The sequence below is a fragment of the Dendrobates tinctorius genome, unplaced genomic scaffold (assembly GCF_039654945.1).
Source record: "Dendrobates tinctorius isolate UK_male_01 unplaced genomic scaffold, ASM3965494v1 ptg000117l, whole genome shotgun sequence".
In the NCBI taxonomy this organism is placed as follows: domain Eukaryota; kingdom Metazoa; phylum Chordata; class Amphibia; order Anura; family Dendrobatidae; genus Dendrobates; species Dendrobates tinctorius.
In genome coordinates this window covers 11,459,393-11,482,223 of record NW_027361785.1, presented here as the reverse complement: position 1 = coordinate 11,482,223, position 22,831 = coordinate 11,459,393, and the positions used below count along the sequence as shown (strand labels likewise).

Here is a 22,831-nt window from a genome sequence, read left to right as displayed (position 1 = left end):
AAGCGCAAGGCCGGTGCCCAGTCCCCGAGGTTGTATGGACACTAATAGTTCTGCAGCAGACACCGGTGGAGTAGTGGGCTGTAAATGCACTACTCCCATCTAAGACTTGAGGGCACAACAGCAATACGGATAGAGAGCCGGGACTTAGGAGTAGAGAGTCCCCGAAGCAGGCTACAGCTGTCTGCCGTACAAGTAGAGTTCTTGGGAACATCTGTCAGGAGGAACTTCAGTGTAACTCAGTACTAGGAGATATTCACACTTAAAGGCGCTATAGAGGAGACGTTCAGAAAAGGCACATAAGTTGGCGGAGTGTTGGAAGGGAGCTTTCCATCTTGCCTGGAGGTTGACTGAGTCCCTGACCCGGAGGACACGGCGCAGAAGCGGGCACTACAGACTGTGAGTAAAGCTTGGAACTACATGCCCTGGTGTCCTCCATTCCTTCCTGCGTCCGTCCGCCTGGCACTGCTACATCCCTTGCGCCAAACACTACACCATCTAAGTGTCTCTTCATCTTCACCTATCCTGCCCTGGGACAACAGCCCTGCCTGTGGAGGGCTATAACATCATTGCTGCACCACACCATCTGTCCCGGAGGATCTGTCTGCAACGTCGGCTTAACACCTCCCTTGCCGAACACCACAGGTGGTGTCACGAACTATTCAATAAACTACATTCCACCATTTCCGTTCCCCGCCATTTGCTTGGCGCTCAGGGCCACGGACCAGGTCACCGCTGCTGTGACACATCCCGCTGACATCGGCCCGGTATCGAGTACCCCACGGCCCTGGGAGGGTGACCCATGAGCATGCTCGGGTGTCCTCCGAATATTTTGGTGTGCTCGGAGATTTAGTTTTCGTCGTCTCAGCTGCATGATTTGCGGCTGCTAGACAGGTTGAATACATGTGAGGAATGCCTGTTTGTTAGGGAATTCCCGCATGTATTCTGGTTGTCTCGCAGCCGTAAATCATGCAGCTACTTCGACTAAAACTAAATCTCCGAGCACGCCAAAATACTCGGAGGACACCCTAGCATTCTCGCTCATCACTATTTATTATATGAATTGGCCTTTATTTTAAGAACAAAAGCAACTTTTATTCCCATCTCTCTATCATATGTTGCAAATTGCTTTCTGAAAAGGTATTTTTTTATGTTCTAAAATAAACCATAATACATAAAAGATTGTGACTGAGGGTCTGCTATATTTTACGTATTAAAAAAGTTGTAGAACAATTCATGAGCTTCATTTTATTTATGTGTGAAAACCGAGGAGCAGAAGAAATATGGACTATACAAGTACTGTTGAGTTCCAAGCAGGGGTGCACAAACATTTTAAGTCTGAGGGTCACATTGTCAACTTTTTCTCTCTTTTTTTAAAGGGGTTGTCCACTACTAGGACAACCCCTTCATCAACTAAATGTTCAGCTCCGATAAAATAATAAAGTATATACTCACCTCATGTTCTGGATCTGCTCCGGTGGTGTTGGCACTCGCAGGCCTGGGGCTGTGATGCGGTGGAATAACACATGATGCCTGGCAACCAATCAGCACTGGCGTCACTGTCTCCACCTTCGGACAAACTGAACATAAAGAAGTCAGGGATCAGCTGCAGTCCTGGCTTCCTGTCACGCTCGCGCCTTGGCTGAATGGTGCGAGCCGGGGGTTGTGGCCCCACTGTGCCACAGACCAGACTACCCTGGAAGGGGCGTGACTGCGACAGCTACCTTGGTCTTCACTGGAGCCTCTGATGGTGAGGTCAGGCTTGTGCGGCAGATAGCTGTCGGGTGCCACTCCAGGGTGGTGTCTGGCTGTGGCTGCTGATCCCACTTGGAGACAAGTCACTTGGACAGATGTGACTGACAGGCAGACTGAGACACAGGGCAAGAAGGTACGACAGATACAGGGCAAGCAGGCGTGGCTTGGAGACACTGGGCAAACAGGCACAGCTTGAGACACAGGACAGGCGGGCACGGCTTGAGACACAGGACAGGCAGGCACGGCTTGAGACACAGGACAGGCGGGCACGGCTTGAGACACAGGACAGGCGGGCACGGCTTGAGACACAGGACAGGCGGGCACGGCTTGAAACACAGGACAGGCGGGCACGGCTTAAGAAGGATCAGGTAGGGACCTGTTCACAAAGCAGGTGAAGGTATGGATGCAGGCAGGCGTGGAATATGAAGGAACAGGTCTGGACCTGTTCACACAGGAGGTGCAGGTATGGATGCAGGGAGGCAGGAGTGGAATAACCTGTTCACACACGAGGTGCAGGTATGGATGCAGGCAGGCAAGAGTGAAATAAGAAGGAACAGGTTTGGACCTGTTCACACAGGAGGTGCAGGTGAAGGCAGGAGTGGAGAGAGAAGCTGCAGGAAGAGGTTCTGCAGCGGCAGCAGGAGCCGTGCAGACAGAGCGGCTAGAGTACAGATGCACAGATAAAGCTGCGAGAGTGCAGATGCACAGATAAAGCTGCGAGAGTGCAGATGCACAGACAGGGAGGACACAAGGAAAGACACAGCAAGGAAGGGAGCCACGGACAAGGAGAAAGGGAGACTGATAGACAAAGGTAAGACTGAGTTCAGACAGAGAGACAGGGACAAAGACACAAGGACCAGGATATTCAGCCTCCTGGCAGGCGGGCAGAGAACAGACAAGGCACTGGGAACAAGACTCAAGGACCAGGATATTCTGCCTCCTGGCAGGCGGACAGAGAAATGCTAGGCAAGGTACCGAGACACAGGAATACAGACTAAGAGCCTTCAGAGAAGGCAAGACATAGGACAGGGCCTGGCTAGCTCAGCAGCAAGGAGCTAACTGAGTTTAGACATTGCACAGGCAATGTTTCAGTGGGAGTGGAAAAACTAAATAGTCAAGGGCTCCAGGTGATTGGTCAGGGACAGATTACACAGGTGCACCCTGACTGCATAAGAACCAGAGAGTTCAGGCGCCGCCCCCCTATACACACAGTCTGGAAACATGGAGAGCAGAGGCACAGAGCTGGCAACAGACAGAATTCACAGCATGGCTTGAAGCAGAAAGTAAGTTGGTGTGCGGGGGATGGGAGGCCATGCAGTGATGCCAGCAGGGTTGTTACAGTACCCCCCTTTACGGTCCCTCTTCCTCAAGCCTGCCCGAATGACCAGAAGAAGGAGTACGGGACCACACACAGTCCAGGTTGACACGACATTTTTCAGGTAGGGTGGAATACGTGTGCCATCTGGAATCACCGAGTACCAAGTTTCTTGGTGCCCAACAGTTTCCAACACAGAGGGTACAAGGACTTCTTCCTCCTGATTGGCAGAAGGCAGGGACCTGGAAGCTTCAGACTTGACCCCTACATCAGCCGGCCAGCTAGAAACAGAAGACACCTTCACCGAGTCCAACTTCAGCCCGACATGCCAGAAAAATTGGACCTCCTCCTCCCGGTTGGTGAGAAACGGAGATACGTAGGTCACTGTTCCAACCTCTTCACCCACCTGCCAAATGGAAGCTGGAGGCATACATACAGGGAGCCACTTCAGCCTGTTGCCCTGAAAAAACTGGACCACATCTTCCTGGTTAGATGAGTGAAGCTCTGTCTTGGGACCTTCACCCCTAGGCCACAGGGGAGCTGAAGGCATACACTCTGGATCCATCTTCAGCCCTTTATCCTGGGGAAGACAATCAAGAGGCAAGGGTGCTCTTGGGAGCCGAACACTGGTATAGTCGCTGGGGATGTGTGAGGAGACTGAGACCGCCTCCCCCTCTTCAGAGGCATCCTCACACCTTGACTCGGCGACTAGCAAACCAGGAGAAGACGACCTTGCTGACTGAATGCGACGCACGGCAACCAGACACCTCTTGTCACTTGGTTGTTTCAAGTGTGGTGCCTTGCTGGGTCTCCAAACATAAATGGGCATCAGGATCTCTGGTTCAGAATGATCCATGGGCACACCAGACAGCCAATGGAAGACGAACTTCTTTGTATACAAAGCTCCGACCTGGAGCTGTAGTTGTCCTTGCAGGACTAGACTGTTCTCCAATAGAGCACGGCCACCTCGAGACAACGCCCACGCCGGCTTCGGGAGCTGTATGACAGAGACCACACACTGACTCTGTAAGACTGGCGACTTAAATACACCAAAGCTCCCTGAAGGCAGAGAAACAGTCAAAGAGTTTAATGGAGAGGGAGTACTCTCGCCAGGGACAGCCTCTCCTACTGGCCCAGGGTTTTGGAGTACAGGCTTCACAGGGCAGAGGCCAGATTCCGGTTGCAACTTGGCCCGCTTCTTCTTTCTAGATCTCTTGGATCTTGCACGGGAGACCGCATCAGCAGACTGTGGAACAGGTGAAGGCTGGACAGTCATAGGTGGTAGAGACATTTCACCCACAGATTCCTCTTGTCTGGTTTGTCTCTGGAAGCTTGGAGGGGAAGACTTTTCAGGAGCAACTGGTCGAGGCACATCAAAGACTTTACGGAAGGCCACCAGGAAGGCCCCTAGGCTCAAGACGACAGGGTCCTCTGCTTCCCAAAGGGGACAGATCCACATCAAGGCATCACCAGCTAGGTAGGACATGATGTATCCCACCTTGACCCGGTCAGAGGGGAAACAAGCTGCATTCTGCAGGATGTAGTGCATGCATTTCTTCAGGAACCCTTGGCACTCTTTAGGGTCCCCATAGAACCTAGGCGGGTCTGCTGGGTCATGCTCTTCATAGGCCAGGAGCTGATTGTAGAGAGCATTGGAGATTATGATTGGTTCAGAGGTCTCCGCAATCGGAACCACGCAGGACGGAACAAATTTCTCTGGTTGCTCATACTGGCAGGGAGAAAGTTCATCATGCTCCGCAAGCAGAAGGACATGGGACTCAGCGGGGACCATGGCCTGTGCAAACTATCACGCTCGCGCCTTGGCTGAATGGCACGAGCCGGGGGTTGTGGCCCCACTGTGCCACAGACCAGACTACCCTGGAAGGGGCGTGACTGCGACAGCTACCTTGGTCTTCACTGGAGCCTCTGATGGTGAGGTCAGGCTTGTACGGCAGATAGCTGTCGGGTGCCACTCCAGGGTGGTGTCTGGCTGTGGCTGCTGATCCCACTTGGAGACAAGTCACTTGGACAGATGTGACTGACAGGCAGACTGAGACACAGGGCAAGAAGGTACGACAGATACAGGGCAAGCAGGCGTGGCTTGGAGACACTGGGCAAACAGGCACGGCTTGAGACACAGGACAGGCGGGCACGGCTTGAGACACAGGACAGGCGGGCACAGCTTGAGACACAGGACAGGCGGGCACGGCTTGAGAAGGAACAGGTAGGGACCTGTTCACACAGCAGGTGCAGATATGGATGCAGGCAGGAGTGGAATATGAAGGAACGGGTTTGGACCTGTTCACACACGAGGTGCAGGTATGGATGCAGGCAGGTAAGAGTGGAATATGAAGGAACAGGTTTGGACCTGTTCACACACGAGGTGCAGGTATGGATGCAGGCAGGCAAGAGTGAAATAAGAAGGAACAGGTTTGGACCTGTTCACACAGGAGGTGCAGGTGAAGGCAGGAGTGGAGAGAGAAGCTGCAGGAAGAGGTTCTGCAGCGGCAGCAGGAGCCGTGCAGACAGAGCGGCTAGAGTGCAGATGCACAGATAAAGCTGCGAGAGTGCAGATGCACAGATAAAGCTGCGAGAGTGCAGATGCACAGATAAAGCTACGAGAGTGCAGATGCACAGATAAAGCTACGAGAGTGCAGATACACAGACAGGGAGGACACAAGGAAAGACACAGCAAGGAAGGGAGCCACGGACAAGGAGAAAGGGAGACTGATAGACAAAGGTAAGACTGAGTTCAGACAGAGAGACAGGGACAAAGACACAAGGACCAGGATATTCAGCCTCCTGGCAGGCGGGCAAAGAACAGACAAGGCACTGGGAACAAGACTCAAGGACCATGATATTCTGCCTCCTGGCAGGCGGACAGAGAAATGCTAGGCAAGGTACCGAGACACAGGAATACAGACTAAGAGCCTTCAGAGAAGGCAAGACATAGGACAGGGCCTGGCTAGCTCAGCAGCAAGGAGCTAACTGAGTTTAGACATTGCACAGGCAATGTTTCAGTGGGAGTGGCGAAACTAAATAGTCAAGGGCTCCAGGTGATTGGTCAGGGACAGATTACACAGGTGCACCCTGACTGCATAAGAACCAGAGAGTTCAGGCGCCGCCCCCCTATACACACAGTCTGGAAACATAGAGAGCAGAGGCACAGAGCTGGCAACAGACAGAATTCACAGCATAGCTTGAAGCAGAAAGTAAGTTGGTGTGCGGGGGATGGGAGGCCATGCAGTGATGCCAGCAGGGTTGTTACACTTCCTCTTCATGTTCAGTACGTATGAAGGTGGAGATAGTGACGCCAGCGATATTTGGGTACCAATGTCACGTGTCAAACACCACATCACAGCCAGGGGAGAGCGAGTGCCTTTAGGGGAGAAGACCTGTGGGTGCTGACAGGGTACTGGGTCTGGAACTGCTGGAGCCAAGCCTACTGTTGCAGGGAGGAAGGAGATTGAGGATGGAGGAGACCCTTGACCTGCGTAGAGGGAATGTGGTGAACCAGGAAAGTATAAGGGGGTTTGCGCAGAAAGAGAAAGGGGGTTCCCGCCAGAGACAAGTGACAATGAGTAACGATAGGCCACGTGGAAGCGATATGGGTCGGGTGCAGTGGGGACCTGGAGACGTCGTCGGGCGTGCGGAGGAGTGGGAGACTGCCGTGAAATACTCTTGACTGCAGAGCAGCGTAACGGACTAGGGGCTCAGCGAGTCAGACTGGTGACCGCCCGTTGCCACCAGAAGAAAGAGGACCGACTGGTTAAGCAGGGAAGCTGGAAGAACTCAGCACCATCCTCAGCCTGCAGCCAGCATTCAACCCAGAGGAAGTGACAGGCGCCCAAGTCACGCTAAGAGAAATTGACTTACAAATAAACTGCCACCTTAAGTTGCTATTTCCTTTTGTATTCCCTAGCATTAATCTGATTTATTCCCAGTTGCTCCCTGCGAGGAGGTTTATCCCTGTAACGATTAAATCAAACAACTGCTTTCCCCTGTCTACCCTTGCTCTGTGCCTCTGTGTTGCTGTATCCAATTATCTGTGTTACATTTGGCATAGTCAGCAGGGTGCAGTCTTTGGACACAGCCATTGCAGATCAATCTACCATGAGTGCCCTGAGGTCCATGCTCAGCAATCTCCCAAAATTGACGGGGAGTAATATGATAATATGAGTCTGTGACACAGTATATCAATGCGTTGCAGGAGGTGAATGTGCATCTCATTAAGCGGAATGATGTGGGGACCATGTGAATGGTGCCCGCTGATATGATATGAGGGATTAGTTTGTGTCGGGTCTCAGGGACGCGCCGCTCAAATAGGCTTTGTGAGAACGCCTGTGTACTAGCCCGCGTATAACATTCTTAGAGATAGGAGCTGCGGCACGAGTGAGAGAGCAGGAACGGGGTGGCGGCCCAGGGGTGGTTCGGAGCAATGAAGTACCCATCCCACCCGCAGCTAAGCCAGAGTGGGTCCGGGAGATCCGGAGAGAAATGCGGGAAATGAGGGATGAGAGCTCCAGCTTTAAAAGAGTCCCCGCTTCGGCCCAAGCTATGTCGAGTCCTACTTGTCTGTTGAACCCTGCCAGGGAGCGAGACAACCCAGTGCATAATGGAACCCAACTTGCTACAGGTGTGGAAACACCGGATCCTACGCCCGAGGCTGTGTGAGACGAGGTCGGTCCCTACAATGGCAGCCGTTAAACTAGTGGACTCCGTGGCTGGGGGACGCAGCCCGGAACTGAAAGACCAAGGAAGAGAGATGAAAGTCCGGAAGGCACAGTTTCAATGAGCCCTACCATCTGGGCTGAAGTAAATGGGCGAGCTGTTCACTGCTTGATTGATACAGGGTCGCAAGTGACCACCATGCCAGAAGATTATTTTAGACAACATTTCCCAGAAGATTCGAGGTGAGAGTTGGGGCCTGTAATTAGATTGCCGGCAGCTAAACAGTTGCCCATCCCGGTTGCAGGGGTGGTCTGGATGGAGATCAGAGTGTGCAGGAAGGATGTAGGCCAAAAAAGGGTTGTGTTGGTCGTTGCGGATGTCAGCGGGCCTATAATGACCCTCGGAATGAATGTACTGAAAGAAATTGGTCAACTCCTGATCAGTGAGCCTCAAGAGACCTTTTTGGACCAATAGAGCCCGCGAATAGCAATTGATTCGAGCTGCCCAGGCTCAGGAGACGTCGAGTGAAGGGAAAGTCTTAGGCAAGGTGATGGTTCCTGCAGCTGCTAAACTTAACCTAACGCTCGGTCAGATAGTGCTCACGTTACTGGTACAAGCTTGTACACCTCTTGAGGGGGTAGATGTACAGATAGAGCCGACATCGGTGGACCAAGTACCCCCTGGACTTCTCTTAGCCTGGACTCTAGCCATAGTCCATGGTGGTAACATTGTAGTGCGGAGCATCAACTTGGGAGAAGACAGTCTCACCCTTTTACCAAACAGTGAAGTGGCCCAGATCCTGGGAATGCCAAAAAATTGGTGCGACCTGAGGCAGTACAACTGGCTCAGGTTGCACCAGGAGATCCTTGGACTCTAGCAGTCACAATAGCACCAGAACACTCATCTGGAAGCAAGAAGGAGGATCGTCGGATCCTAGAGCAGATACGGTCTGAATTGAAAGGACTCTCAACTCAGCAGGTGCTACAAGTGGAAGCTGTGTTAGAGCGTTATCAGGAGGTCTTCGCCCGCCATGAAGATGACTTCGGTCGCACTCAGGTCATCGCCCATGAGATCCCTACGGGGTGTGCTGCACCAGTTCAGGAAAGATACCGACAGATACCTTCCTAGATGTAGAAAGAAGTGAAGAAGATGCTAGCTCACATGTTGCAGAGTGGAGTGATATGGGAAAGTCTGAGTCCATGGTCGGCTCCCAATGTCCGAGTTCAAATAAAAGACGGGACCTTGCGTTGCTGCGTTGAATATAGACGGCTGAATGCTTGCACAGTGTGGGTGTCATGCCCGCCATGTCCGTTATGCCTGTCATGTCGTTATGCCTGTCATGCCCGCCATGTCTGTTATGCTGCATGACTCCTGGAGCGATGTGCACGTGCACTGAATTCTCATACCCGTTACGTCTCGTGCTGCAAGATGCCTGGAGCAGTGTGCATGCTCCTTACCTCATGGCTGCACACCGTTGCTAGGTAACCATCCGTCTCTGCTCTGACTCTGCAATCCTCTATGTATTCCTGGACCCCCTGATCATGTGACCTTTCCTATGTTCTAGCACTGTCTGATTCTGCAATTCTCTATGTATTCCTGGAGCCCTGATCATGTGACCTTCTCTATGGTTCTGCCCAGTTGGATCTAGCAACGCTCTCTATGATCCTGGAGGATCTGAACCGGAAGTCCTTCCCTGATCCTGACCCGGAACTGCAGGTGCTATATCAGACCGCCCCTTCCTATGGTCGGGGACTGATTACCGTGTTGCTTTCCTCCATGGCTGCTTGGTCTGCTCGGTTGCTCCCCGTATTCTGTGCCCCTGCACTCTGCCCTGTCGTGCATCTCTAGCCCTTGTTCATTTTGTTAAGAGTCAGTCTGTCAACATTTTCAGTTGAATGCACCTATCAGTTATAATACCCCCCAGTGGAACTAAAATCCTGCTGACAAAACGCCAGCGTCAGGGCAGGCCAGGACCTCCAAGGCATAGAGAGGCAGTTCATGCCATGTGTCTAGCTTGGATATCCAATAGTTGTTAGGCACAGAAGTATTATGGAGGATGCTGGTATGGTCAGCAAGGTACTCAGCATCTTCCAAAACTTTTCCCTCCTTGTCAGAGTATCCCTTGCATCCAGGCCTGGGCAATAGGAGCATCAGAAAACTGTAGTAGACCTTTGAGAGTGTTCCCTTGCCTGTGATGCATTTGGTGTGTGTATCCCTAGTCACAACTCCTTGGTTGTCCAAACCCTGGAACCTAAGGGCTTGAATAGGGATTATGATGTGTCGGCTTTCCTATAACATGTTTATCATGTTATATTATTATGTCAATTACCCTGCTGTGTATTAACTCTGTTTCCCTCTTTCTCTCATAGAATCGTTGACTATGTCTTCAGCTTCATCACTGGGCACTATATCTATCACTCATGGTACAGTGTACTATTTCCGCTTTGTAAGACGCACTTTTTTCCCCCAAACTTGGGGGGAAAATGGGGGTGTGTCTTACAAAGAGGATATACCTTATCGGGTGAAGGCCGCAGGGGTGTCCGGGTGTCTCCGGGTGTCCGTCGGCGCTGTGGGTGTCTCCGGGTGCCCAGCCGTGTCTCCACATGCCCAGCGGTGTCTCCGGTTCCCATTCCGGGGCTCTGCCGACATTTTGCGACAGGCCAGAGCCCCGGGGCTCCCTCTCGGTTCCCTCTGTATTGGCTGGCTCCGGCAATATGGCGGCCACCGCCGGGGACGGCGCATGCGCTGATGGTGATCTCGGGACTGAGATCTCGAGGGATGAGATTTCAGTGAGATGAGCACCCCTGGTAGCAGCACAAGCCCCCTGATAGCAGCACAGACCCCTGGTAGCAGCACAAGCCCCCCTGGTAGCAGCACGAGCCCCCCTGGTAGCAGCACGAGCCCCCTGGTAGCAGCACAGACCCCTGGTAGCAGCACAAGCCCCTGGTAGCAGCCCCCCTGGTAGCAGCATGAGCCCGCTGGTAGCATCACGAGCCCCCCTGGCAGCGCGCTGCACATCGGAGCACCCTCTCATCCCTTCCTGCGGCCTGCAGTATCACCCCACTCCTGCCTCCTCCAGCAGCGACCCTGGGACCCTGCTTCACCGCAGCCACCACCCCCGGTAAGCAATAAGACACCTGGATTATAAGAGGCACCACCATTTTATTAAAAAAAGTTTTTTCCTATTTTTCTCCTCAAAATTTGTGGTGCGTCTTATAAAGCGAAAAATACGGTACATAAAAAAAAAATATTTTTTTTCATTCACCACTTATTGGCATATGTGTTCATGCATATGCAAATATATACACATATACGTGTGTTTGTATACATGTATGTGCATTTGCTCATTCTCATACATCATTACAGGTATAGTTATTTTGGACACGTATCTGATAATATGACCATCTCCATTTGCCCCATGCATGCCCTGCTAGACAGTTCACTCTACTGCATTGCAGCTATTCTGAGGACATCCTATTTTCATGAAATTCCCTTTCATACTCTGGCCTCAATATTTCCTGGATGATTGTCAGTATATATGTTTTTCCCTATGTTTGTGGCCAGTTCTTCAGACACAGGCTTCCCATACCATTATGGGGTTAATTGCTATCCCTGCATGCATAAACATTAAGGCTGTGTGCACACGCTGCGGAAAAGGTGCGGATTCATCCGCGCGGATTTTGTACAATCCGCAGGTGAAACCGCAGGTCAAAAGACCTGCGGTTTTACCTGCGGATTGCTCTGCGGTTTTGCCCTGCGGTTTTTCATCTCCTCAATGGAGGAGATGGCAAACCGCAGGAGAATCCGCAGAAAGAATTGACATGTCAATTCTTTCTGCGGATTGAAAACCGCAGATAATCCGCGCGGAAAATTCCGCACCGTCTGCACTGCGGTTTTTGATTCCCATAGGGAATCATTGTACTGTACACCGCAGCAAAAACTGCTGCGGGTCCGCAGCGGCCAAAACCGCTGCGGAACCGCAGCAAAATCCGCAGCGTGTGCACACAGCCTAACACAAGACTGTGTTCAGTTGTGGTTTCACTTCCTATACTGCTCCATTAGCTCAGGGGCATGCGTAGTGGGCTCCCCGAGGTCAGGTGACTGCTATGACGTGTTTATGACGCAGCCTCAGCCGGGCATTTAACCCAGAAGCACGGCTCACACAGAGTCCTCCTTAGGCCTCTTTCACACATCAGTATTTTTGATCAGTATTTCATCAGTATTTGTATGCGAAAACCAGGAATGTCTCCAAATTAAGAACAGGAGTCAGTCTTTCAATTATATTTTTTTCTCGGTAAGTTCCATTCCTGGCTTTGGCATACAAACACTGATGCAAAATACTGACCAAATACTGACGTGTGAATGAGCCTTTACACAGCGGCACCCTGGATTCCTCCTGCGGGCACTAAGGTAATCTAGGAGCAGAGGCTGCTAGCCTGACTCCCCTCCCCCCTTCCTATACCACACTAAAGGCCCCGTCTCACTAAGCGACTTACCAGCGATCCCGACACCGATATCAAGGTGTCAGGATCGCTAGTAAGTCGCTATGTGATCGCTGGTGAGCTGTCACACAGACAGCTTCACCAGCGATCAGCACAGCGATGCCGAGCGCCCGGCATCGCTGGCCATCCTGTAAAAAATAGAATCAAAATAAAAAATATAGTTATTCTCACCATCCGATGTCCCGCGCAGTCTTCCGGCCTCTCTCCACGCTCCGGTCCCAGTGATCCTTTGCATGAATGACCGCGAGATGTCACGGTCTCGCGGGATAACAAAGTCTCGCGGTCATTCGTGCAAAGGATCACTGGGACCGGGAGCGTGGAGAGAGGCAGGATGGCTGAACGGGACGTCGGAAGGTGAGAATAACTATATTTTTTATTTTTTTTATTATTTTTTACACCTGATCGCTGGTCTCCCGCTGTCACACACAGCGATGCGTGCTGGCCAGCGGGAGACCAGCGACCAAAGAAATGTCCAGAGATTTCTTGCAGCGATCAGCGATACCGGCAGGGGGGCCGCTCGCTGATCGCTGTCACACACAGCGATCTCGCTGGTGACATCGCTGTTACATCACAAAAGTTGTGACTCAGCAGCGATCTCGCTACCGATATTGCTTAGTGAGACGGGGCCTTAAGGCTAAGTGCACACGTAGCAGAAAATTTCTGCTCAAAAACCTGACTCCCTTCCCAGAAACCGCTCCTTTTTTGTCTTCGCGTTTTCCATGCGTTTTTGTCGCGGTTTTTGCGCTTTTTTTGCACGGTTTTGATGCTTTTTTCCGGCGCGTTTTCAAAACGCATTGAGCTAGCCAGAAACGCGGAAAAATCCGCAAAATTAATGAGCATGCTGCGTTTTTTACCGCGATGCGTTTTTTTTTCGCGGAAAAAAACGCATCAATATGCACAATAAGTGCAAAATGCATACAAATTAATGGGAAGCTTATTTTTAGCGGTTTTATAGTCAAAACCGCTAAAAAAACGCTGTGTGTGAACACAGCCTTAGGCTACTTTCACACATCAGTTTTTTGCCGTCAGGCATGATCCGGCTTTTTTTAGAAAAAACGGATCCGGCATAAATTTTGGAGAACTGTAGAAACGGATCCGTTTTTTTGCTGGATCCGTCTCTGTTCCTGGCGGCTGGCCAATTGGATCTGAGCATGCGCAGACTTAAAAAAAACCGGATCCGGTTGCTGGATCCGTCTTTTTCTGGATCCGGCGCATTCCGGCGCCCATAGACTTTCATTGTAGCAAAAAGCTGGAAGCGCCGGATTCGGCGCTTCCGGCTTTTTCGCCGGAGACAAAAAACGTTACAGTAGACGTTTTTTCAAGACGCCGGAATGAGACAAGTTGCCGGATCCGGCAAAAAACGGATGAAACGCAATGCCATCCGGCACGATCCGGCGCTAATGCAAGTCAATGGGGAAAAACCGGATCCGGCATTGCATTTTGCCGGATCCGTTTTTTCCAAAAAAAGCCGGATCGCGCCTGAAGGCAAAAAACTGATGTGTGAAAGAGGCCTAAGGGTATGTGCACATGCTGCGGTTCCGCAGCGGATTTGGCCGCTGCGGATCCGCAGCAGTTTTTGCTGCGGTGTACAGTACCATTATTCCCTATGGATATAAAAAAACCGCAGTGCAGACGGTGCGGATTTTTCCGCGCGGTTTTGAAACCGCAGAAAGAATTGACATGTAATAATAATAATAATAATAATAATCTTTATTTTTATATAGCGCTAACATATTCCGCAGCGCTTTACAGTTTGCACACATTATCATCACTGTCCCCGATGGGGCTCACAATCTAAATTCCCTATCAGTATGTCTTTGGAATGTGGGAGGAAACCGGAGTACATGTCAATTCTTTCTGCGGATTCCGCAGCGGTTTCCTATCTCCACCGTTGTGGAGATGGTGAAACCGCAGGGCCAAACCGCAGGATAATCCGCAGATAAACCGCAGGTCTTTTGACCTGCGGATTTACCTGCAGATTTTACAAAATCCGCGCGGCCAAATCCGCACCCCATTCCGCAGCGTGTGCACGTAGCCTAGCATTCCTCCTCTAACAGAGGCTGGACAGACATCTGACTGGGATGATTTAGCGAATCCTGCTTTGAGCAGGGGGTTGGACCAGATGGCCCAGGAGGTCCCTTCCAACTCTACGATTCTATGATTCTTTCACAGCGCTGTATCTGTTTGCAGAGCCTGCTCTCCTAGCGCTGTTAACCCATTCCTGTAGCCCTGCTTTATCCAGGTATATACTGATGATGCTGTTATGCCTCTTTGGCTGCTGATCAGATGTTCTATGCAATACCCAGCCCCATGGAACACTCTTTTGAATTTTCTCTCATTATTTTCTCATTTAGTCACATTAATCTAACTCCTACCAGATAGACTCGTGCTCCAGCCTCTATATAATACCAGGTATCCATCTCAATAATTCATTACTCCACACACTTATGCCAATGATTCAACCTCTGGTTTTCGGTGTACCATTCATCTGCAGAATTTTCTCTTATTTTCAGCAGCATAGACTTTGCTACCACCTAGGGATATCTATTACCCTATCTGTATCTTTTGCAGGTATATCTCTTTCAGATATTCATTTATATCACTATAGGCATCTCTCTCGCACTGATGAACACTCCGGGAGCATATAGATATCCTTTTATATGTATAATTATATTTATTTCAATTTTCACTGTAGTCTTGGGCTTTGATCCAAGTTTTTTTTCCCGGTATTCAGACCTGCCTTCCTTAACAATGTTTTCACCTTCAAATATGATACAGATCAATTCTGAGAGCTTCTTCTACACTGATGGAATGAATTTCTGCGGTCACCATCCTTCACTATAGATTATTCTTCTGACCTTTGACCTTTTTTTTTCAATGCAATTGTAATAGAAACATATGTCCATTGCAGTTTCTGACAAATTTTTTTGTTTTGTTCCCTTGTTTTCTCTGTCTGTAAATTATAGTTTTCTACCAAAAGAAACCAAAAAAACCTTTCTGATGAAGGTCCGTTTTTGGACCAAAAACGTTCATACGATATGAGTCTATTTTTGTCTGGATGCTAAATAAAGAATATACTGCTCTTCATTTTTGAGTGCCAAGTATTTTTTGTACATATTTATGGGTTGGAAACCTTACTTGAGCACCAAACAACCTTCCTTTTTCTCTGGAGTGCCGTGTTCTTTTGCCTTCTCAAATATTTGGGCATCGCTGGTCTGGCTTCAAGAATGGTGTTCTGCACCCCCCTACAAAATGGAACAGGTAGCTAGATCAACATGATGTGGGTGTTTGTTGTGCTCCCGCGGAAGGCACAGTTTCACCTTGCCCACGGCCTTGGCCTCTGTGCTCACCATCAGCATCACATCCACTTACTAGTCCCATGCCATGTGCCTTGCCTGAAAAATGCCATATAAAATTTCACTGCTGAAAAAAATTGCAGTATTACTATTGCAGGAAAATTTGCACACCTCAGATGGACTGGTTACACTGCAGGAGCAATATAGCGATGCTATTGAGATCCAACCAAGTCTGGCTGTATGCCTTTGATGCACATCTGCCGCAGTAAAAATATTGTATATTTCCCTGTTCAGAACAATTTGCAGGATTAAGAGCGAAAACAATATTATTAGCCCTGAGAAGGGTGTGACGTTCAGGAGCGGACAACGTCCAAGAGTGGACCCTCTGGGTCGCGGATCTGGAGCCCCTGGGCCGAGCATGCCAGGTGATAACTGACCCCTATACAGGGATCGTTAGGGGCAGGACCGCAGAGGTCAGAACCGTGACAGCCGGTACCAAGAGGGACGGCTCACAGGAGGTATGGATGAGTGAAAGGTACAGGACTGAGGATAGAATGCAGAACGGGGTAGGAAGTGCAGGTCAAGGTATAGAACGGAGACACGGAGTACAGGACTGGGTGCTGGAGTACTGGACAGAGATACGGAGTACAGGACTGGGCACTGGAGTACCGAGTGAAGACACTGAGTACAGGACAGAGCACTGGAGTACAGGACGGGGATACGGAGCACAGAACTGGGCACTGGGGTTCAGGACGGAGAAACAGAGTACGGGACAGGACACCGAGTACAGGACGGGGCACTGGAGTACAGGACGGGGATATGAACCACAGAACTGGGCACTGGGGTTCAGGACGGAGAAACAGAGTACGGGACAGGACACCGAGTACAGGACGGGGCACTGGAGTACAGGACGGGGATATGAACCACAGAACTGGGCACTGAGGTACAGGACGGAGATACAGAGTACCAGACGGGAACAAGGCAGGAATAGGAGGAAGGTTACAGGAAGGCTCCTGCAACCCGGCCAGAGCACCGCAGGCAAGGCACACGATAATCAGGCGTCTCCACCATCTTGGAGACGCCTGATATAGCCTGTGCACAGCCCTCATTGGTGGCCTCACAGCTCTGGGCGGGCGCTGCAGGGTTAAGGAACCCTCAGGGCGCGCGCCCGCGCCCTAGAGCGAGTGCACATGGCCCGTCGGAGCCAGGAGGACGGGAGAGAGGAGGAGGCGGAACCAGCGCGAGGGGAGGACGGGTAGTGCTGGCAGCGGCGGGCCCCGCCACTGCTGGAGCGGCAGCGACAACCGCCGCAGCCATGACAGTACCCCCCTTTACGTCTCCCTCTCCTGAGGTTGGACAAAAACTTCTTTAAAAGAAGAGGAGCATTAACATTCTCTTTGGGTTCCCAAGACCTCTCCTCAGGACCAAAACCCTTAAAATCGACAAGGAAGAAGGTTCGCCCCCGAACTCTTTTCATGGCCAAAATATCTTTTACTTCAAAGATATCATCGGCCTCTACAGGTTGAGGAACAGGAGGTGGAAGCGGGCGATACCGATTAAGAACAACAGGTTTAAGGAGCGAGACATGGAAGGCGTTAGGAACCCGGAGTGAAGCCGGCAACCTCAATTTGTAAGACACGTTGTTAATGCATCCAAGAACCTCGAATGGACTAATGTACCGGGGACCCAGTTTGTAAGAAGGCATCCTCAGGCGGATATGCTTAGTTGACAACCAGACTTTGTCACCAGGTTGATATGGCGGAAGGTCCCTGCGTCTCTTGTCTGCATGTTTTTTAATCCGGATGCTGGATTTTTCCAGTGCTTCTCTGGTCTCCCTCCAGACTTGAGAAAACTCAGAAAAAAGGGCATCCGCAGCGGGAACACCAGAAGGCGAGGAGAGCGGTAGCGGAACACCAGGGTTCTGGCCAGAAACTACGAAGAACGGTGTTTTGGTGGTAGACTCGTTGGGGTGGTTGTTATGGGCGAACTCTGCCCATGGCAGAAGGGACACCCAGTTGTCCTGATGGGCGTTGGAAAAATGGCGCAGGTAAGTTGCTAGTACCTGATTGATCCGCTCCACTTGCCCGTTGGACTGAGGATGATAGGAAGAGAGAAGTCCAGAGATATCCCCATGAGCTTGCTGAGTGCCCTCCAGAACCGGGAGGTAAATTGGACCCCTCGATCGGAGACAATACGTCGAGGGAGTCCATGCAGCCTGAAGATCTGGTGGATAAAGACCTTGGCTAACTCGGATGCCGTGGGTAAACCAGCCAACGGGATAAAATGGGCCATCTTGGAGAAGCGGTCGACCACCACCAAGATAGTGGTACATCCAGAAGAGCGAGGTAAATCGGTAATGAAGTCCATACCAATCTGTTGCCAGGGGGCGTCAGGAGGAGGCAGAGGATGAAGCAGGCCGGATGGCAGACCTCTTGGTACTTTGTTCTGGGCACAAGTCGTGAAGGAGGCTACGAAATCTGTCACATCCTGATGAAGAGAAGGCCACCAGTAGTAGCGAGAGAGAAGGCAGAGAGTTTTCTTGACCCCAACGTGGCCCGCAATCTTGGAGGAGTGCCCCCAGTCTAGGATTTCCGACCTCTTACGCAATGGAACGAAGGTCTTGCCTGGTGGAGCGTGGAAGAGCGTCACGGGTGCCACGGTGATCACTTTGGCAGGCTCAATGATATATGAAGGAGCCTCCTCAGACTCTGGTGATTGTAAGGACCTGGATAGGGCGTCCGCCTTGGTATTCCTATCCCCAGACCGAAAACGGAGTTCAAAGTCAAAGCGGGAAAAATACAGCGACCACCTGGCTTGCCTGGAGTTGAGTCTTTGTGCGGACTGAAGGTACGCCAAATTCTTGTGGTCTGTGAAGATTGTCAATGGATGGACTGCCCCTTCCAGAAGATATCGCCATTCTTCCAATGCCATCTTAATGGCCAGTAATTCCCGATCTCCAATAGAATAGTTGCATTCTGCGGGGGAAAAGGATTTAGAAAAGAAACCGCAAGGCACCAAGTGACCAGAAGACGACCGCTGAGAGAGGACCGCCCCGGCTCCAACGGAGGATGCATCCATTTCCAAGGTGAAGGGCCTATTAGCTGTCGGCCGATGTAAAATCGGGGCGGAGGCAAAGGATCGCTTCAAGGCAAGGAAGGCCTCTTCGGCCTCTGGTGGCCAGGCATTTGCTTTGGACCCTTTTCGGGTCAGGGCAGAGATGGGCTTGGTCACAGAAGAAAAGTGGGGAATGAACTGCCTGTAATAATTTGCAAAACCCAAGAACCGTTGGATAGCTTTTACTCCGACCGGACGTGGCCATTTGAGTACTGCCGATAGTTTCTCAGGGTCCATCTTCACCCCGGAGTCCGAAATAATGTACCCTAAGAAGGGTAATGAGGTTTGCTCGAACCGGCACTTCTCCAATTTAGCATAGAGTTGGTTCTCCCGTAGGCGTTGCAGAACCAGTCGAACACTCCTCCGGTGGGTGGATAAATCAGGTGAGAAAATGAGGATGTCGTCAAGATACACGACGACACAGGAGTATAGTAGGTCCCGGAAGATTTCGTTAACGAACTCCTGGAAAACCACCGCGGCATTGCAGAGACCGAAAGGCATAACCAAATACTCGTAATGGCCGTCCCGAGTATTGAACGCCGTCTTCCACTCGTCCCCGGCACGGATTCGGATCAAGTTATAGGCTCCTCGCAGATCCAACTTGGTGAAGACCCGGGCTCCTCTCAGACGGTCAAAGAGCTCAGGGATCAGTGGAAGAGGCTACCTATTTTTGACCGTAATGCTGTTAAGACCTCGGTAATCAATGCATGGTCGAAGGGATCCGTCTTTCTTCCGGACAAAAAAGAACCCTGCTCCGGCAGGGGATGATGACTTCTGAATGAACCCTCGAGCCAAGTTCTCCCGAATGTAGTCTGAGATAATGGATAAGTTCTCCCCCTGGGGGGATTAGCTCCTGAAATCAGCTCAATTGGGCAATCAAAGGATCGGTGCGGCGGTAGGGTCTCTGCCTCCTTCTTACTGAAGACATCGGCGTAAGAGTGGTAAGCCGAGGGAAGCCCCGGGAGATCGAGAGGAGCATGCCGAGGTCCAGGACGAGGTACCGATAGTAAACAATTCTCCTGACAGGAGTGTCCCCAGCGTAGAATCTCCCCGGAACGCCAGTCCAGAACAGGCTCATGAGAACGTAACCATGATAGGCCGAGAAGCACGGCATGGGACAGATTAGGCAGGACATAAAAAGCGATCTTTTCCCGGTGAAGAGCTCCAACTTGTAGTTCCACTTCGACAGTGGCCATGGTGACGGGTTCTGGTAGCGGTTTGCCATCCACGGAGGCGATAGTGCGAGGATTTTCCAGAGTCACCACCGGAATACTGAACTGGTCCACTTCCCTAAGCCGGATGAAAATACCTGCCGCACCCGAGTCCACATACGCCTCCACAGATCTACGCTCCCGACCTGCAACAATTAGAACAGAAATGGTAAGGGGCAGAGAGGAATCGGTATCACCTAGGGAGGCCTCTCCTACCTGGCCTAGGTGGAAGCGTTTCCTGGCTTCACTGGGCAAGTACGCACAAAATGATTGGCCCCGCCGCAGTAAAGGTACAACCCTTGCGTCCTTCTCTCCCGGCATTGCTGCTCGGTCAACTTTACACGGTCCACCTGCATGGGCTCCGGGACGGAGCTACTAGGAGAGGCCGGAGAGCGGGGAATAGGCGCTTGGTATAGCCTAAAGGGTCTCCTCTCCCTAACTGACTCCCGAGAGCGTTCTTGAAACCGTAAGTCAATACGGGTGGCTAGGGATATGAGATCCTCCAGGGTGGTAGGAGTATCTCGCCCGGCAAGCTCATCTTTTATTTTGCCTGAGAGTCCCCTCCAAAAGGCCCCAACCAAAGCCTCATTGTTCCACCCCAGCTCCGAGGACAGCGTGTGGAAGCGAATGGCATACTGTCCTACGGTGATAGGACCCTGACGGAGATTGAAAAGAGCCTCGGTGGTGGAAGCCACGCGTCCAGGCTCATCAAATACCTTGCGGAAGGTGTCGAGAAAGTTCTGTATGTTAGACACCACGGGGTCATCTCTCTCCCATAAGGGATTGACCCAAGCCAAGGCCTCCCCTTCAAGATGGGACACAATAAATGCCACTTTGGCTCGATCAGAGGGGTATTGCTGAGGCAGGAGCTCAAAGTGCAACCGACACTGATTCAAGAACCCCCGACACAACTTGGGGTCTCCGCTGAATCTGGGAGGTTTTCCCAAGTGGGGTGGTGGGTGAGATACTGGATCCCGTGGTTGAGCTGAAGCGGCTGCAGCAGACTGCAGGGACAGAAGGCGATCATCCACGGATGCCATATAGCTCAGAATATGGGACTGGGCGTCACGCTGCTGCGCGATCTCCTGCTGGAGCCCAACTAGCAACGGGGCGTTCCCTGGGTCAGCAGTTTGTAAGGCGGAGAGACGAGTATCCATGGATTTCATGAAGGACATTATTCTAGTCTGGTTCTCACGTAAAAAGAGCAACTCTTTTTGTGTGGCCGCCGAGGCACTAGCGGGGTCCATGGCCTGATTATACTGTGACGTTCAGGAGCGGACAACGTCCAAGAGTGGACCCTCTGGGTCGCGGATCTGGAGCCCCTGGGCCGAGCACGCCAGGTGATAACCGACCCCTATACAGGGATCGTTAGGGGCAGGACCGCAGAGGTCAGAACCGCGACAGCCGGTACCAAGAGGGACGGCTCACAGGAGGTACGGATGAGTGAAAGGTACAGGACTGAGGATAGAATGCAGAACGGGGTAGGAAGTGCAGGTCAAGGTATAGAACGGAGACACGGAGTACAGGACTGGGTGCTGGAGTACTGGACAGAGATACGGAGTACAGGACTGGGCACTGGAGTACCGAGTGAAGACACTGAGTACAGGACAGAGCACTGGAGTACAGGACGGAGATACGGAGCACAGAACTGGGCACTGGGGTTCAGGACGGAGAAACAGAGTACGGGACAGGACACCGAGTACAGGACGGGGCACTGGAGTACAGGACGGGGATATGAACCACAGAACTGGGCACTGGGGTTCAGGACGGAGAAACAGAGTACGGGACAGGACACCGAGTACAGGACGGGGCACTGGAGTACAGGACGGGGATATGAACCACAGAACTGGGCACTGAGGTACAGGACGGAGATACAGAGTACCAGACGGGAACAAGGCAGGAATAGGAGGAAGGTTACAGGAAGGCTCCTGCAACCCGGCCAGAGCACCGCAGGCAAGACACACGATAATCAGGCGTCTCCACCATCTTGGAGACGCCTGATATAGCTTGTGCACAGCCCTCATTGGTGGCCTCACAGCTCTGGGCGGGCGCTGCAGGGTTAAGGAACCCTCAGGGCGCGCGCCCGCGCCCTAGAGCGAGTGCTCATGGCCCGTCGGCGCCAGGAGGACGGGAGAGAGGAGGAGGCGGAAAAAGCGCGAGGGGAGGACGGGTGAGTGCTGGCAGCAGCATAAAGGACACCCCTATCCTGTCCTACACGATGCTTCGACACAATCTCTCCCTAAGGCCGGTTTCACACGTCCAGATATTTCCGGTACCGGAAAAACCGGTACCGGAGATATCAGTGTCCGTGTGTGTACTATGTGCGGCACACGTGTGCCGCATCAGTACCACACAGACAGCCTCTGGGGAAGAACGCTACTGTAAGCGCTGTTCCCTGGCGGCAGGTGCTGAAGCCAGCTGTCATTCTACCCCGCCCTGCCAGCGGCCGTCTGAGGGAAGCGGGCACCGGGGAGTCCGCGGGTGAGTGTGGGTGCCTGGGGCTGAAGGACAGGGCTGGTGTCTGGCACCAGGTGAGAGGGGAGCACACAGCGGAGGATACCAGGAGGGCTACAGCTGCAGGAGCTCTGAGCCGGGCTCTTCCATCGCTTCTGTGAGTCATGGAGTCCCGCAGCCATGGGGCAGAGCCGGGCGCGGACTTGCTGAGGTCTGTGCCGGGAATTCCCGACGGCAGAGTAGGGGAGAATGGCAGCTGTCTTCATCACCTGCTGCCGGGGAAGAGCGCTTACATTAGCGCTTCTCCACGGTGGCCATCCGTGCACACGAAGGACAGTGTACACTGCTCTCCGTGAGCATGTGAGCGGCACGTTTTGTGGCCCGTGTGAAAACGGACATGTCTGCGTGTTTTGCACACGGACACACAGTCTGTGAAAACACGCTGACATGTGCATAGACCCATGTCTACATGTGTCAGTGTCTCCGGTACGTGAGAAAACTGTCACATGTACAGGA

The 22,831-nt window shown here is 51.9% G+C and overlaps 1 long non-coding RNA gene across 1 annotated transcript in view; it reads right to left on the bottom strand.

Annotated features, from left to right (window-relative positions):
• LOC141101442 (uncharacterized) overlaps window positions 1–22,831 on the bottom strand; it is a 161,318-nt gene that overhangs the window by 94,778 nt on the left and 43,709 nt on the right. The gene's annotated exons all lie outside the window — the stretch shown is intronic.